General features: G+C 39.0%; 1 protein-coding gene across 2 annotated transcripts in view; it reads left to right on the forward strand.

Moving 5' to 3' along the window:
• ADSS1 (adenylosuccinate synthase 1) overlaps window positions 1-12,670 on the forward strand; it is an 84,004-nt gene that overhangs the window by 23,927 nt on the left and 47,407 nt on the right. The gene's annotated exons all lie outside the window — the stretch shown is intronic.

The raw sequence follows: 12,670 nt of genomic DNA on the forward strand, positions 1-12,670 counted from the left end.
ACTATGTCCAGAACTTCCATACTTTCTATTGAAGAAAGTATTCATGATATATAGATGTGAGATTTTTATATAGCCTTTGAGTTCTTTCAACTTTTAATGCAAAATCATATTTTCCAACAAATTTTTCACCATCCTCTCCTATGGCTACTTTCACATTGAGTTCATCAAGTATCAGTATATATGAACTTGGGAAAACCTTTTCCAGTTCCTCATAAAATTTCTCTACCTCTTCATCATCTACTACAATGTTAGTGTATAAGTTGCAATTATCCTCAGGATGATCTCTTTGCTTATGGTCATCATAAACATTGTGAAGGTTAGATGACCAAATCCCATGAAATGATGTTTCTTGTTGCCTTTGAGAACATGATAAAAGCAACTCTATCATTTCCCTTATTTGCCTTTTCAAGGAGAATCTAAGCCTTTCTTTAGTTTAAAAAAAAATCTACACTTTCATTTTATTAATGTTTTGTTTTTATATTACATTTACAGAGGACTCTGTGAGAAATTTCTTGTAACAAAGTAAAATAATTAAGTATCATTAAGTTAATGCAATATTTAATATCTGTGGCACTCCTCACTTTTCTAATTTTTAAAATTAATAACAATTAAAATAGTTAACATCTATATAGTACTTATGACATATACCAGGCACAGTGCTAAGAGTTACAATTATTATTTCATTTGATTCTTACAACAACCCTGGGGATGCTATTATTATCCCCATTTTACAGATGAGGAAGCTGAGATAAAGTTTAAATAACTTGCCCAGTACCATATAACTAATAAGAATCTGAGGTCAGGGGGCAGCTAGGTAGTTCAGTGGATTGAGAGCCAGGTCTAGAAGACAGGAGGTCCTAGATTCAAATTTGACCTCAGACACCCTAGCTGTGTGACCTTGGGCAAGTCACTTAACCCCCATTGCCTAGCCCTTAACACTCTTCTGCCTCAGAACCAATAAATACATAATATTGATTCTAAGGTAGAAGGTAAGGGTTAAAAAAACCTAAAGTCAAATTTGAACTCAGATCTTCCTCACTCTATACCTAGTGCTCTGTCCACTTGCATCACTTATTCAACCCCTTCCCATTCTCAAGTAAAACAAAGGCGGGGAGCACATTTCTTTTAACAAATATGCATAGACAAGAAAAACAAATTCCTCAATGACTGTAAACAAAAATATACATGTCTCATTCTGCACCCTAAAATCTCTCTGGCAATTGGTCCTCTGAAGTCATAGATAGTCATTATACTACTTATCCTTGTTCTTACAGCTTTCAGTTATTGTCACTACAGAAATTGTTCTCCTGTTTCACTCTTCATAAATTTATAAAAGTCTTCAAAACTAGTCGTTTTTTAGACTATCCATATTATGGCATAAACTCTTCTGGTTCTATTCACTTTAATCTGCTTCCATTTATGTGTTTCCATGTCTTTCTGAAATCATCAGTTTCCTCATTTCTTAGAGCATGATAGTACTCTATCACATCATATATACAATTCATGCAATCACTTTTCAGTTGTTGGGCATTTTCTTAGATTCCAGGGTTTGGGGTTTGGGTTTGGTTTGGTCTGGTTTTTTGCTACCACACAAAGAGCTGCTATAAATATTTTTATACATAAAGGACCCTTTCCTCTTTCTTTGATCTTTTTGTACCTAGGGTCAAAGGACTTGAACTGTTCAGTAAGGTTTTTGGTACAATTCCAGATTGCTTTCCTTCCTGTTATTTAGCCTCAACTTCCTTTTATCTTCTGATTTTATTTATAGAAAAAAATGCCAATATTGATACGGTTCAGTTCCTCTAGTCAACTCAAAGAATAAGATCTTTTATTTAGAGTACCAACAATTAAATGAATGTTTCCAGATGAAAAACTGTGATTCTTTGTATCTTTACTACTCCTTTACTGCTTCTTGGACATAAGTACTGCTGAAATAGAAGAGGGCCACATAGAACTGATGGGCATTTTGCTTTTCTTGTCCTCATGGTCAAATAATTAATCGCCTATTTCTCAGCCTAGGAGGTTGGTCCTCAGGTAGTAGATAATCTATAGCTGAGAATATATTCAATATCTTCAAGTGCTCAGGATAACTTCAACTCTTTGTTGAGCTACTGGAACAGGGAGAAGTTATTATTTAAAATAACTAATCTTTATTTTTTTAAATCTTATTAATATTATTAATATTTTTATTTTACCTCACTTAAATTTCCTTCTATATCCCTCCATTTCTCATCCTCCCAGAGGACCATCCCTTATAACAAAGACTTTTTTTTTAAGAAAAAGAGATAAAAGAGGGCAACTAGTGGCTTAGTGGATTGAGAGCCAGATCTAGAGACAGGTGGTCCTGAGTTCAAATCTCGCCTCAGACATTTCCCAGTTATGTGACCCTGGGCAAGTTATTTAACCCTCATTGTCTAGACCTTACTGTTCTTCTGCCTTGGAACCAATACACAGTATTGATTCTAAGATGGAAAGAGAAAGGAAGGAAGAGAGAGAAAGAGAGAAAGAAAGAGAGCAAGAAAAAAAAGAGAAGAGAGAAGAGAGAAAAAGAGAAAGAAAAGAGGGACAGAAAGAGAAAGAAACAAGGAGAAAGAGAAAGAGAAGAGAGGAAAAAGAGAAAGAGAAAGAAGAGAGAGGGAGAGACAGAAAGAGAAAGAAACAAGGAGAAAGAGAAAGAGAAAAAATATTTAGCAAAGTCAATCAGTCATCCAAAAAAAAATCTGACAGATGAACTGCCCTGCATTCTTGGACATTCTAACACACACACACACACACACACACACACACACACACACACACACACACACACACACACTCCTCTCTAAAGGTATTAGTGGCAATTCTCAAATCTCTTCTCTGGTGCCATGATTATTCTTTGTAATTTTGTAAAATTTATTGACAACTGAATAACTCACCTTTCTGTAGTGCTTTTTAAGATTTACAAATGCCCAAGATCACAAGTTAGTGAACATAGAGTGAAATCACTCAAGCCTACCTTGAGTTTTTCACAGGAGCTTCCTTCACTCTTTGGGCTAGGAGAGGTCAGGGACAGCTCTACTTCTCTAATGAGATGCCATCAGCAGCCTATACAGAGAGCCAAAAACTAGCCTGGCCACACGTCTAATTCCTGGGCTCTGTGCCTACTCGCCAAGGGAGGCGGTGGACCAAGTACCCAAAACATAAGTAAACAGACTACTAAAGGCCAACGCTGACCTTTTAGTCACCTGACATCCCCTGACTGTCCCTACCATGGCAACCTTGTGTTCTGTGTTTCCCCAAAACAAAGGCATCCAGTGTGTGTTTTGCTGTGCTGTGTGTTTCAGGATTGGGTTTAATCTCTGGGTTGTCAGCATTAGATAACCACAAGAGTGAGAGAGTAGCTCCCTAGACCAACTTCCCCTCAGCATAGAAATCCTCTCTACAAAATCTCTAAGTTCTCTACCCCTACATGAACATCTCCAGTGACAGAGAGGTCCCTCGCTACCATGATGTAAGGAGTGGGAGAAAGGGGCACTGGCCAGTGAGGGCACAGTACTTCGAGTATGTTTAAATGTTCTACTTGGCATCATCCCATGAGGACATTTGTTGGGTCTGCCTCTGGAAATGTATGGTGCCCTGTAAAGGAAAGACTCAGTCCCTAATTCACAGCATGCCTGGGTATCCCTTGACTATTTCCTGTCAGTTTACTAAGTGGTAATGGGAAAGTCTTGTAATTGTGTGATTTGTTATTGTATATACAAAAGTCTCAAATGAGCAAAAAAAAATCCTTCTCCAGTTGGTGGCAAGTCAGGCAAGAACTACTGTATCACTCAAAAATGGAAATAGAGAGATAATAGGTGCTGCCCTGAGCTGTCTTATTTCCCCATCTAAGCTATCTTGTGGTCTGAAAGCGTGCTGTTCTGGGAAGGAGCTCCTAACCTGGTGTCACCAACTAGTCCTACTTCTATTATAAGAATGTCAGCTTGTTCTTCTAGACCAGGGATTTTTAACCTGGTGTCCAGGAATATATTATAGATGTGTGTGTCCATATGTGTATATATATATGTATATATATTTTTATAACTGCATTTCAATATAATCATTTTCCTTTGCAAGCTTGTTTTATTTTATGCAGCTAAAAACATTATTCAGAGAAGGGATTCATAGAGTTCAGCTGATTGCCAAAGCATAATTAATCTAATCACTTGTTTATAAGCAAATAGGATGTGGAATTTTGGTTTTTAAAAGACTACTCTATTACAAAAATGAATAATATGGAAATAGGTATTGAGTGATAATACATGTATAACCCAGTGGAACTGCTTGTGGCGCTGGGAGGAAGGAGGGAAAAGGGGAGGGAAAGAACATGAATTATGTAATCATGGGAAAACACTTTTTAAAAAAAGAACCCCAAATTTAAGGATTACTCCATCATTTGCCTGTCCTCTATTACAAGAGTGGTTCATTCTATTTGGGGGGCAGCTCTGAACATTAGGAAGTCCTTTCTTATATTTGTAATAAAATTTGCTTCTCTGCAGTTTCCACCCTTGTAGTTCTGTCCCCTGGTGTCAAAGAGTTCAAGTTGAATGGTTTCTCCACATGATAACCCTTCATATATTTGAAGACAATACTCTTGTTCCTTCCCAAGTCTTTTTCTTTTTCTTTCTTATTGGGTAACGTCCCTTTAATATTTCGCTGTGTTTTTTTAAGGTGATGCCCTTTCTTTTCATCCATTTATACTCTTCTCCATTCCCTTACCCATAGAGTCCCAGTAACAAAAAACTTAAATAGAAGAGGGCAAAAAATGTTCATGAACACGAACCAGAAAAGCAATTTATCAATCATATCTGAAGTATATGTAGTATTCTCATTTATCATTCTTCCCACCTCTGTAATGAAGAGATGGAGAGACATCTTCTCAACTCTTCTCTGGGCCCAAACTTAATCATTATAATAAAACAGCATTTGATTTTGTCATTCTTTATATGTCTACGAAAACATCATATAAGTTGTCTTACTGATTCCACTTCACTCTGTAATCAGTACATGTACATGTACAGCTTCCCATGTTATGCTGAATTTTTCACATAGATCTTTTCTTAGGGCAGAATAGTATTTATTATATCCAAATCCCATAATTTTTTAGTCATTCTCTAATCAGCAGGCACCTACTTTAGCTCAGATAGCTAGGTGGTAGAGTGGATAAAATACCAGACCTGGAGTCATGAAGACTCCTCTTCCTGTGTTTCAAATATGGCTTCTGGTACTTACTAGCTGTGTGGCCTTGGGCAAATCCTTTCACCTCTGTTTGCCTCATTTGTCAAATAAGGCGGAGAAGGAAATGGCAAACTACTCCAGTATTTTTGCCAAGAAAACCCCTGAAAAGAGGTCAAAAAGAGTCAGATATGACTGAAAAGCAACCAAACAGTAACTTTATTTCCAGTTCCATGTTACAACAAAATGAATACAATGAATATTTTGACATGTGAAACCTATCTTTCTGTCTTTGGCCTCCTAATTACTGCCTAGTAATGAGATCTTCTTCCAAGTCTTTTCAAGGAGGTTGCATGGTACAGTGGATTAGAGTCAAATGATCTGAGTTCAAGTACTAGCTCTACTATTTAGAAGCTGTGTTACTATGGGCAAGTCTCTTAACTTTTCAGGGCTTCTGTTTCTTCATCTGTTAAAGTGAGGGTGTTGGATCTATGATCATGAGTCTATGGTCTCACTCGGTATTATGGCTTAAGAACACAAGGAAAAGAGAAGAAAGGAAGGCAAAGGAAAGAGACAGAGAGAATATAGAGATAGTTAATAAAAGCACCTACTATCTATAAAAAGATAGTCCCTGCCCTCAAGAAGCTCTCAGTCTAATGAAGACTAATTCTAAACAGAATAAATGTGAAATAATCAGCAAAGGGAAGACACTAGAATTAAGAAAGCTTGTTTTGTGTAGAAAGTGAGATTTTAGCTGGAACTTAAAAGAAGGTAAAGATGAAAGAGAACATTCTAGGCATGAGGACAACCAGGGAAAATGGCTAGAGCCAAGAAATGTAAAGTCTTATTCATGGAACAGCAAGAGGCCATTATCCCTGGATTCAAGACTATGTGACAGAAAGGGCAGCTAGTTGGTACAGTGGATAGAGTTCCAGGCCTGGAGTTAAGAGGACCTGGGTTCAAATGTGACCTCAGACACTTCCTAGCTGTGTGACCCTGGGCAACTCACTTAACCCCCATTGCCTAGCCCTTATTCTTCTGCCTTGGAACCAATACACAATATTGATTCTAAGAAAGAAGGTAAGAATTTTTTTAAAAAAAGTATATAGCAGAAGGAGCAGTTAGGTGGCTCAGTGGATAGAGAGCCAGGCCTATAGATCGGAGGTCCTGGGTTCAAATGTGGCCTCAGATACTTCCTAGCTCTGTGACCCCGGGCAAGTCACTTAATCCCAATTGCCTAGCCCTTAGTACTCTTTTGCCTTAGAACTGATAGTATTAATTCTAATCAGAAAGTAAGTACAAATTTTTTACAAAATAGGATATGGAAGAAAACTGGAAAGATAGTGGGGGGAGTAGGTTATAAAGGGCTTTGATTGTCCAACAGAAGGTTTTGCATTTGAACCTGGAGGCAATGGGCAGCTACTGCAATTTATTGAGTAGGGAAGTGGCATGGTCAGCCCAGCCCTTTAGGAAAATCATATTGGCAACTGAATGAAAGATGAACTGAATCAAGGAAAACTCTTAAAACAGATAAAACCACCAAGAAAAGATAAAGGAAGACAGAAGGGCCTGTGGTGGAGTATCACAAGCAACAAGCCTTAGTTACTCTTGACTCTTCTTTCTCCCCTGTATCAAGTCTATTTATCAAATCTTGTTCTTCCTTTAAAAAATGTCTCATAAATGCCACAGATGTCTGGCCAGGGCCTGAACGCAGTCTGGGTCTTCATCACCTTTGTAAGAATTCTAGTGTAATGATAGCCTCTGCCTGGCCTTTCTGTCTTCAGACAATCTGCCTTCCAATTCATCCTTCACATACTGCTAGCCATCTTCTTAATGCACAGATCTGATTACGTGGCTCCTCTGCTTCCATGGTACCCAATTGTTTGCCAAATAGTGTGGAATTCACATGTTAGAACTGAGGGTCCTCTAAAGTCTTTCCAGCTCTGTCTCTAACAACTCCCTTTCTGCTCCAGCCAGAACAATCTCTTTATTACTAAATCAATACCTTGTGAATTTGTCTTTCCTCATTCTATGTCCCTTGCATGAAATTCTCTCCTTTCTGTCCTCCCCCATCCAAATACTACCCACCCTTCAAGGTTCAGCTAGAGTCTAACTTCATCCAGGAAACTTTGCATTTAACTGCTTCTCCTGGATTTCCTAATCTGATCCAAGGCAAGGCTTAAGTTGTGAGCAGAACACTCTAGACCCACCTTGCCTTGTTTGCTGTATCTTTCCTGTGTCCCATCTCCCCACCATAGCTACCAGATTGGGAGCTTCCTGGGGGTGAGGGGTGAGCTAAGGCTACTCTTCTTTCCTCTAGTCCTCAAAAACCATGAGTTCACTGAGGGTAGGTGCTAAGACTATTCCTCCTCATTTTCTCCCTGATCTTTGAACTCCCCAAGAGGAGAGCTCCGATTTCCTTCTCTATCTGAATACATCCTAGGTGGTTCACTGATTGATTGGCTAATAGAGAGACCCAGGCCTTGTGTGGCTCTTAATGGACTAGGAATTCCTAGTTCTCCTATAGACACAAGCAAGAACTACCAGACTGATGACTTTACCTATTCTGTACATCCTATAGAAAAATCTAGAATGACCTGACAGAATAGTCTGAATTGTTTCATTCAGGTTTCTCCATCTCTCCTAACTTTACCTCTCCCATGTAGCATAGTCTCCTTCTTCCTCAGCCATCAGGACATATGTACTGGAATAGGGTTTTTATCTCTTTATAACTAGGTTTGCAGAGCTGATCTTGGAAAAGTCCAATCACCACTTGAGACCTAATCCAATCAAAATTCGGAAGAACAAACTTTGTTGGCAATTCCAGGGTACAGGACCCTAGCCTGGGCTACCAAGGCAGGTGGGGAATAGGGAGGTTCATGCACACACAGTATGCAGGGCCTACTCTTGGGAAACTCACAGTCTAATGCAAACAGTACAAGGCAATGATAATAGCAGACAAATAGCATGTTTAAGGTTTATATGCATTTGGCTCGCATGATCTCATTTGATTTCCTATGATATAGATACTATAGCTATGATTATCTCCATCTTACAGATGAGGAAGCTCAGAGTGGCTAAGTGACTTGCCTAGGGTTATAATAAAAATATAAACATGAGAAATTAAATATTAATATTTATTTTAATATGTGAATGGAGCCATGATTTCTTTGCCCCCTCTTCCATCTTCTCTGTTTCTATTGATTTTTCCACCCAACAATTACAACTTAACAACATCCAACATAAAAATTCTTGCCTCTTCTTCTTCATCCCCATTACCCAATAAGGCTGCTTCCACAATAGCTCTCTCCATGGCCCCCTTCTCTCTACTCCCACAGCCACCACCCTGGTTTAGACCCCAGCCACCTCGATAATAAATACTTTTTGTGCTTTGACTTATACAGACAATATCAGTGGTCAAGTGTTTCAGCCTATTTATATCTCCCAGTGGGTTATTACTATAGCTGGCTAATTCTGCTCTTAGTCATAGACTTTGTGGAGATTAAAATTAATATCCAATAACTAAATATTATATTTAATAAAGTTTTATTAATAACAAACTAACAAAAAATACTAGCTACAAGGTACTAACCAGTCTGTTCCCAGGAGCAAAAAAAGAAAGAATGAGGCAGAGCCTCAGAACTTAAACAAATGTGATCATGCAAATGTAAACAAAAGGAAAAGCATTCTAGGTAATACAGAAAGGAACTCTGGGCAATGCAGTCTTTAGGGGTTCAATATTTTCCAACTATCCAACTCTGAGTAGAAATTTCTTTTCTAAGTCATCCCTCATGTCCTTTGAAGGTCCTCCCAAGAGTTGAGAAAGAGCTTTACTTCTTAAGGGGGAGAGTTGTGTCTTGGACCCCAATGTAGTCTGGTGAAGCCCAGAATAATGTTTTAAAACGTTAGTCAAACAAGCATTTATTAAGCTCCTACTTAATGTACTGGACACTTAAGCACTGAGGACAAAAAGAAAGGTAAAAGATAGCCTCTTCTCTCACGGAGTCCACTGTCTAATGGAGGAGACAATGTGCAAACACTACTTACAGAAAAGATAAACTAAGCACTGGAGAAAAGTCTCTAGCATTAAGGGAGATCAGGAAAAGCTTCTTAAAGAGGGAAAGTCTTTAGCTGAGGTTTTAAGGATACCAGGGAAGGCAGGAGGCGAAGATAAGGAAGAAAGAGCATTCCAGGCATTAATTCTAGCTGGTAAGAACACTGAGTCGGGAGATGGCTTGTCCCATATGAGGAAAAGCAAGGAGGACAGTTTCATTGGATCAAAAAGTACATGGAGGGATATAAATGAAAAAAGACTATTGCTCTCCCCATCTTACAGATGAAGAAACTAAGTCTCAGTAATCTTAATCTGAGGAGATCCTGAATGTAGATTGGAAAAGGCTTTACCAACCACAGAATCACAGAATTTCAGGGTCAGAATTCCTCCAGCATGTGAACAGGAATCCCCTCTACAATATCTCTAATAGATGCTTCTGCCAGAAGAGGAAACTCACTACCTGTCAGGATAATCCCAGCTGGAGACACAATACAGACACAATAAGGAACTAGAACAGCATCTGATATTTGATGATTATTTTTTATGCTTTTCAAAATACTTAAATTGAGGCAGTTAGGTGATCCAGTGGATAGAGCAGTGGACCTGGAGTCAAGACCTGAGTTCAAATCCAAACTTTGTTACTTACTAGCTATGTAACCCTGGGCAAGTCACTTCATCCTGTTTGCCTCAGTTTATTTATCTGTCATATGAGCTGGAGAAGGAAATGGCAAACTACCCCAGTATCTCTCCCTAGAAAACCCCAAATGGTGTCATGAAAAATTGGACATGACTGAAACTTCTGTTTGTCTCAGTTTACTCAACTGTAAAATGGGGATAATAATAGTATCTGCCTGGCACAGTTGTTGTGTGGATCAAATGAGATGATTTCTGTAAAAGGCTTCTTAGCACAGTGTCTGGCCCATGGTAGGCACGATATAAATGCTTATTTCCTTCCTTCATTATTTTATTTAATCCCCACTTGATGTAAACAAGGGCAGGGATTCTCTCTCTCTACTGGATCCTGGAGAAAAAAGGCTTTGCATAAGATCTAGCCTTTAGAGGCAGCGCCAGGATCTGAACAAGATCTTTTGATTCCATGCCCAAGGACCTTTCTGCCACCTTCTATTGTCTCCACTTTGGATAGGAACCAGGCAGACTATTTTGGAGACCAATCCAACATTCCCGGGGTTTCCAGGCACTTGCTTTATATGTAATGCTGTCCAGCTTCAAGGACCAACAGATGGATAAGGGAGCCTTGGATCATTCTCCCTTCTAGAAAGGCCCTTTTTGCATCTGGCTCCTGATGGGCAAGCAGATTGTGGGTAGTATGGCTGGCCATATGCCACACATCTGTGAGGGCTTCATCATTAATCGCTAGGAGGATCACAGGAGTATTTAACACTTACTTGTGTTTCTCTCTGTGTATCCCTGCCTGGGCTCTTATGCTTTTATCTGGTGGGCTTAGAGTCTGGGCCAGCACAGCAATGGAAGCCCCAGACTCTGGACCTATAGAACAATTTCTGGCAGAAATAATTATAACTAATTGGAGGCAGTTAGTTCCAGCAGGGAGAAAAGAACACTGGGCCCAGAGTCAGGAAGACTGGAATTCAAATCCAGCTTCAGACTTATTAGCCATCTAACCCTGGGCAAGTCATTTACTGTGCCTCATTTTACTCAGTTATTAGCATGAGTAATGGTAGTACCTTCCTCCGTGGATTGTTATGAGAATCAAATGAGAGAGCTTTTGCATAGTAAGCTCTACATAAATGTGACCAATTATTATTATTATCATCATAATCATCACATTATTATTAAATCCTTAATTAATATAAATTGAGATTCAAAGAACTGAAGAAATTTGCCCAAGATCATATAGCAAATGAGGAGTGGAGTAGGAGGCAGCAAGATGATACAGCAGATAAAATACAGATATGAGTTCAAATCCAGCCTTAGATACTTTCTAGCTGTGAAACTCTGGGAAAGTCACTTAACTCTATTTGCCTCAGTTTCCTCATCTATAAAATGAGCTGGAGAAGAAAATGGCAAACCACTCCAGTATTTAAAAAAAAAAATCCCAAATAGAGTCACAGAGAGTCAGACATGACTAAAACAACTGAATGACAACAAAAACAGAATAGGAATTCAAATTCAGACATATTGCATCCTAGTCCCATGGTCTTCCATAGATCTTGCTACCTCCAACTATAGGCAATAACTCAGTTACTATGTCCATTATCTGGGACATATTGTAAAATACTCTTCCAGCTTCCCCATCTTCTTCTTCCTCTTAATCATTTTTTTAATCCTTTTCTTCTCTCTTAGAATCAATATTAAGTATCAGTTCCAAGGCAGAAGAGCAATAAGGATTAAGCAATTGGGATTAAATGACTTGCCCAGGGTCACATAGCCAGGATGTGTCAGAGGCCAAATTTGGACCTAAGACCTCCTGTCTCTAGGCCTGATGCTCTATCCATTGTGTCACCTAGCTGCTCTCTTAGTCACTTTTCCTACTGCCCACCAAGTGAGCCCATAGGAAGCAAATACATTTATGTAGTGGAAAGAGCTAGGGGTCAGGGAAATTGGATTCTAGTTCTAATTCTGGCTTTACTGTGATTTTTCATCCTTTCTTTCCTTTTTCTGGTCTTGGTTTCTTCATATGGAACATGAAAGGATTGGACTAATGAATCTCTCAGCTTCCTCCCTGCTCAGATCTTCTCTGTTCTTCCCAGTTCTGACATTCTCTTCTGAATAATACTCCCTCACATACATAGCCCAATTTAGAGCATGAAAAGTACCCATCTGTTATCTCATTTGAGCCTCCCAGAAGCCCTGGGAGAGAGAGGCAGAGCAAGGGTTTATGCAGATTAGAAAACTAAGGATCAGAGACAAGGTAAGTAATGAACCTAAAATCACAATTAATGACAAGGTATATGATCCTGATGTTCTGGCCCCTGATTCAAGAATCTTTCTCCTATAAATGGCATTAGCCAGAGAAATAAGAAAGATAAACCAATTAAATTATGACCAAAATTAATCATATCCTGCCCCCTAAGAAGTTGGACTGTGAATTTTTATCTTTATTCTTTGAAGGAAGCTGGGGCATAGGTTGTGAGATGAGCTCAGGAAGGCTCATGAAATAAAAAGAGCTATAAGTGGAGGCAGATAGCCCAGTACACAGTTAGCACAATACCAAGCCTGGGATCAGGAGAGCCTGGGTTCAAATCTGACCTCAAACACTTCTGGGCAAGTCACCTAACCCCCATTGCTTAGCCCTTACCACTCTTCTGTCATGGAGCTAATACTTAATATTGATTCTAAGACAGAGGTAAGAATTGGGGGGTTTTTTTGTAAAGATATAAGAGAACTTGATTATTCATGTCTTCCCTCAATACCCCATCTGTTAATCCCTTCCCCCCAAAAGCC

This window comes from Gracilinanus agilis, chromosome 2 (genome assembly GCF_016433145.1).
Source record: "Gracilinanus agilis isolate LMUSP501 chromosome 2, AgileGrace, whole genome shotgun sequence".
Taxonomy (NCBI): domain Eukaryota; kingdom Metazoa; phylum Chordata; class Mammalia; order Didelphimorphia; family Didelphidae; genus Gracilinanus; species Gracilinanus agilis.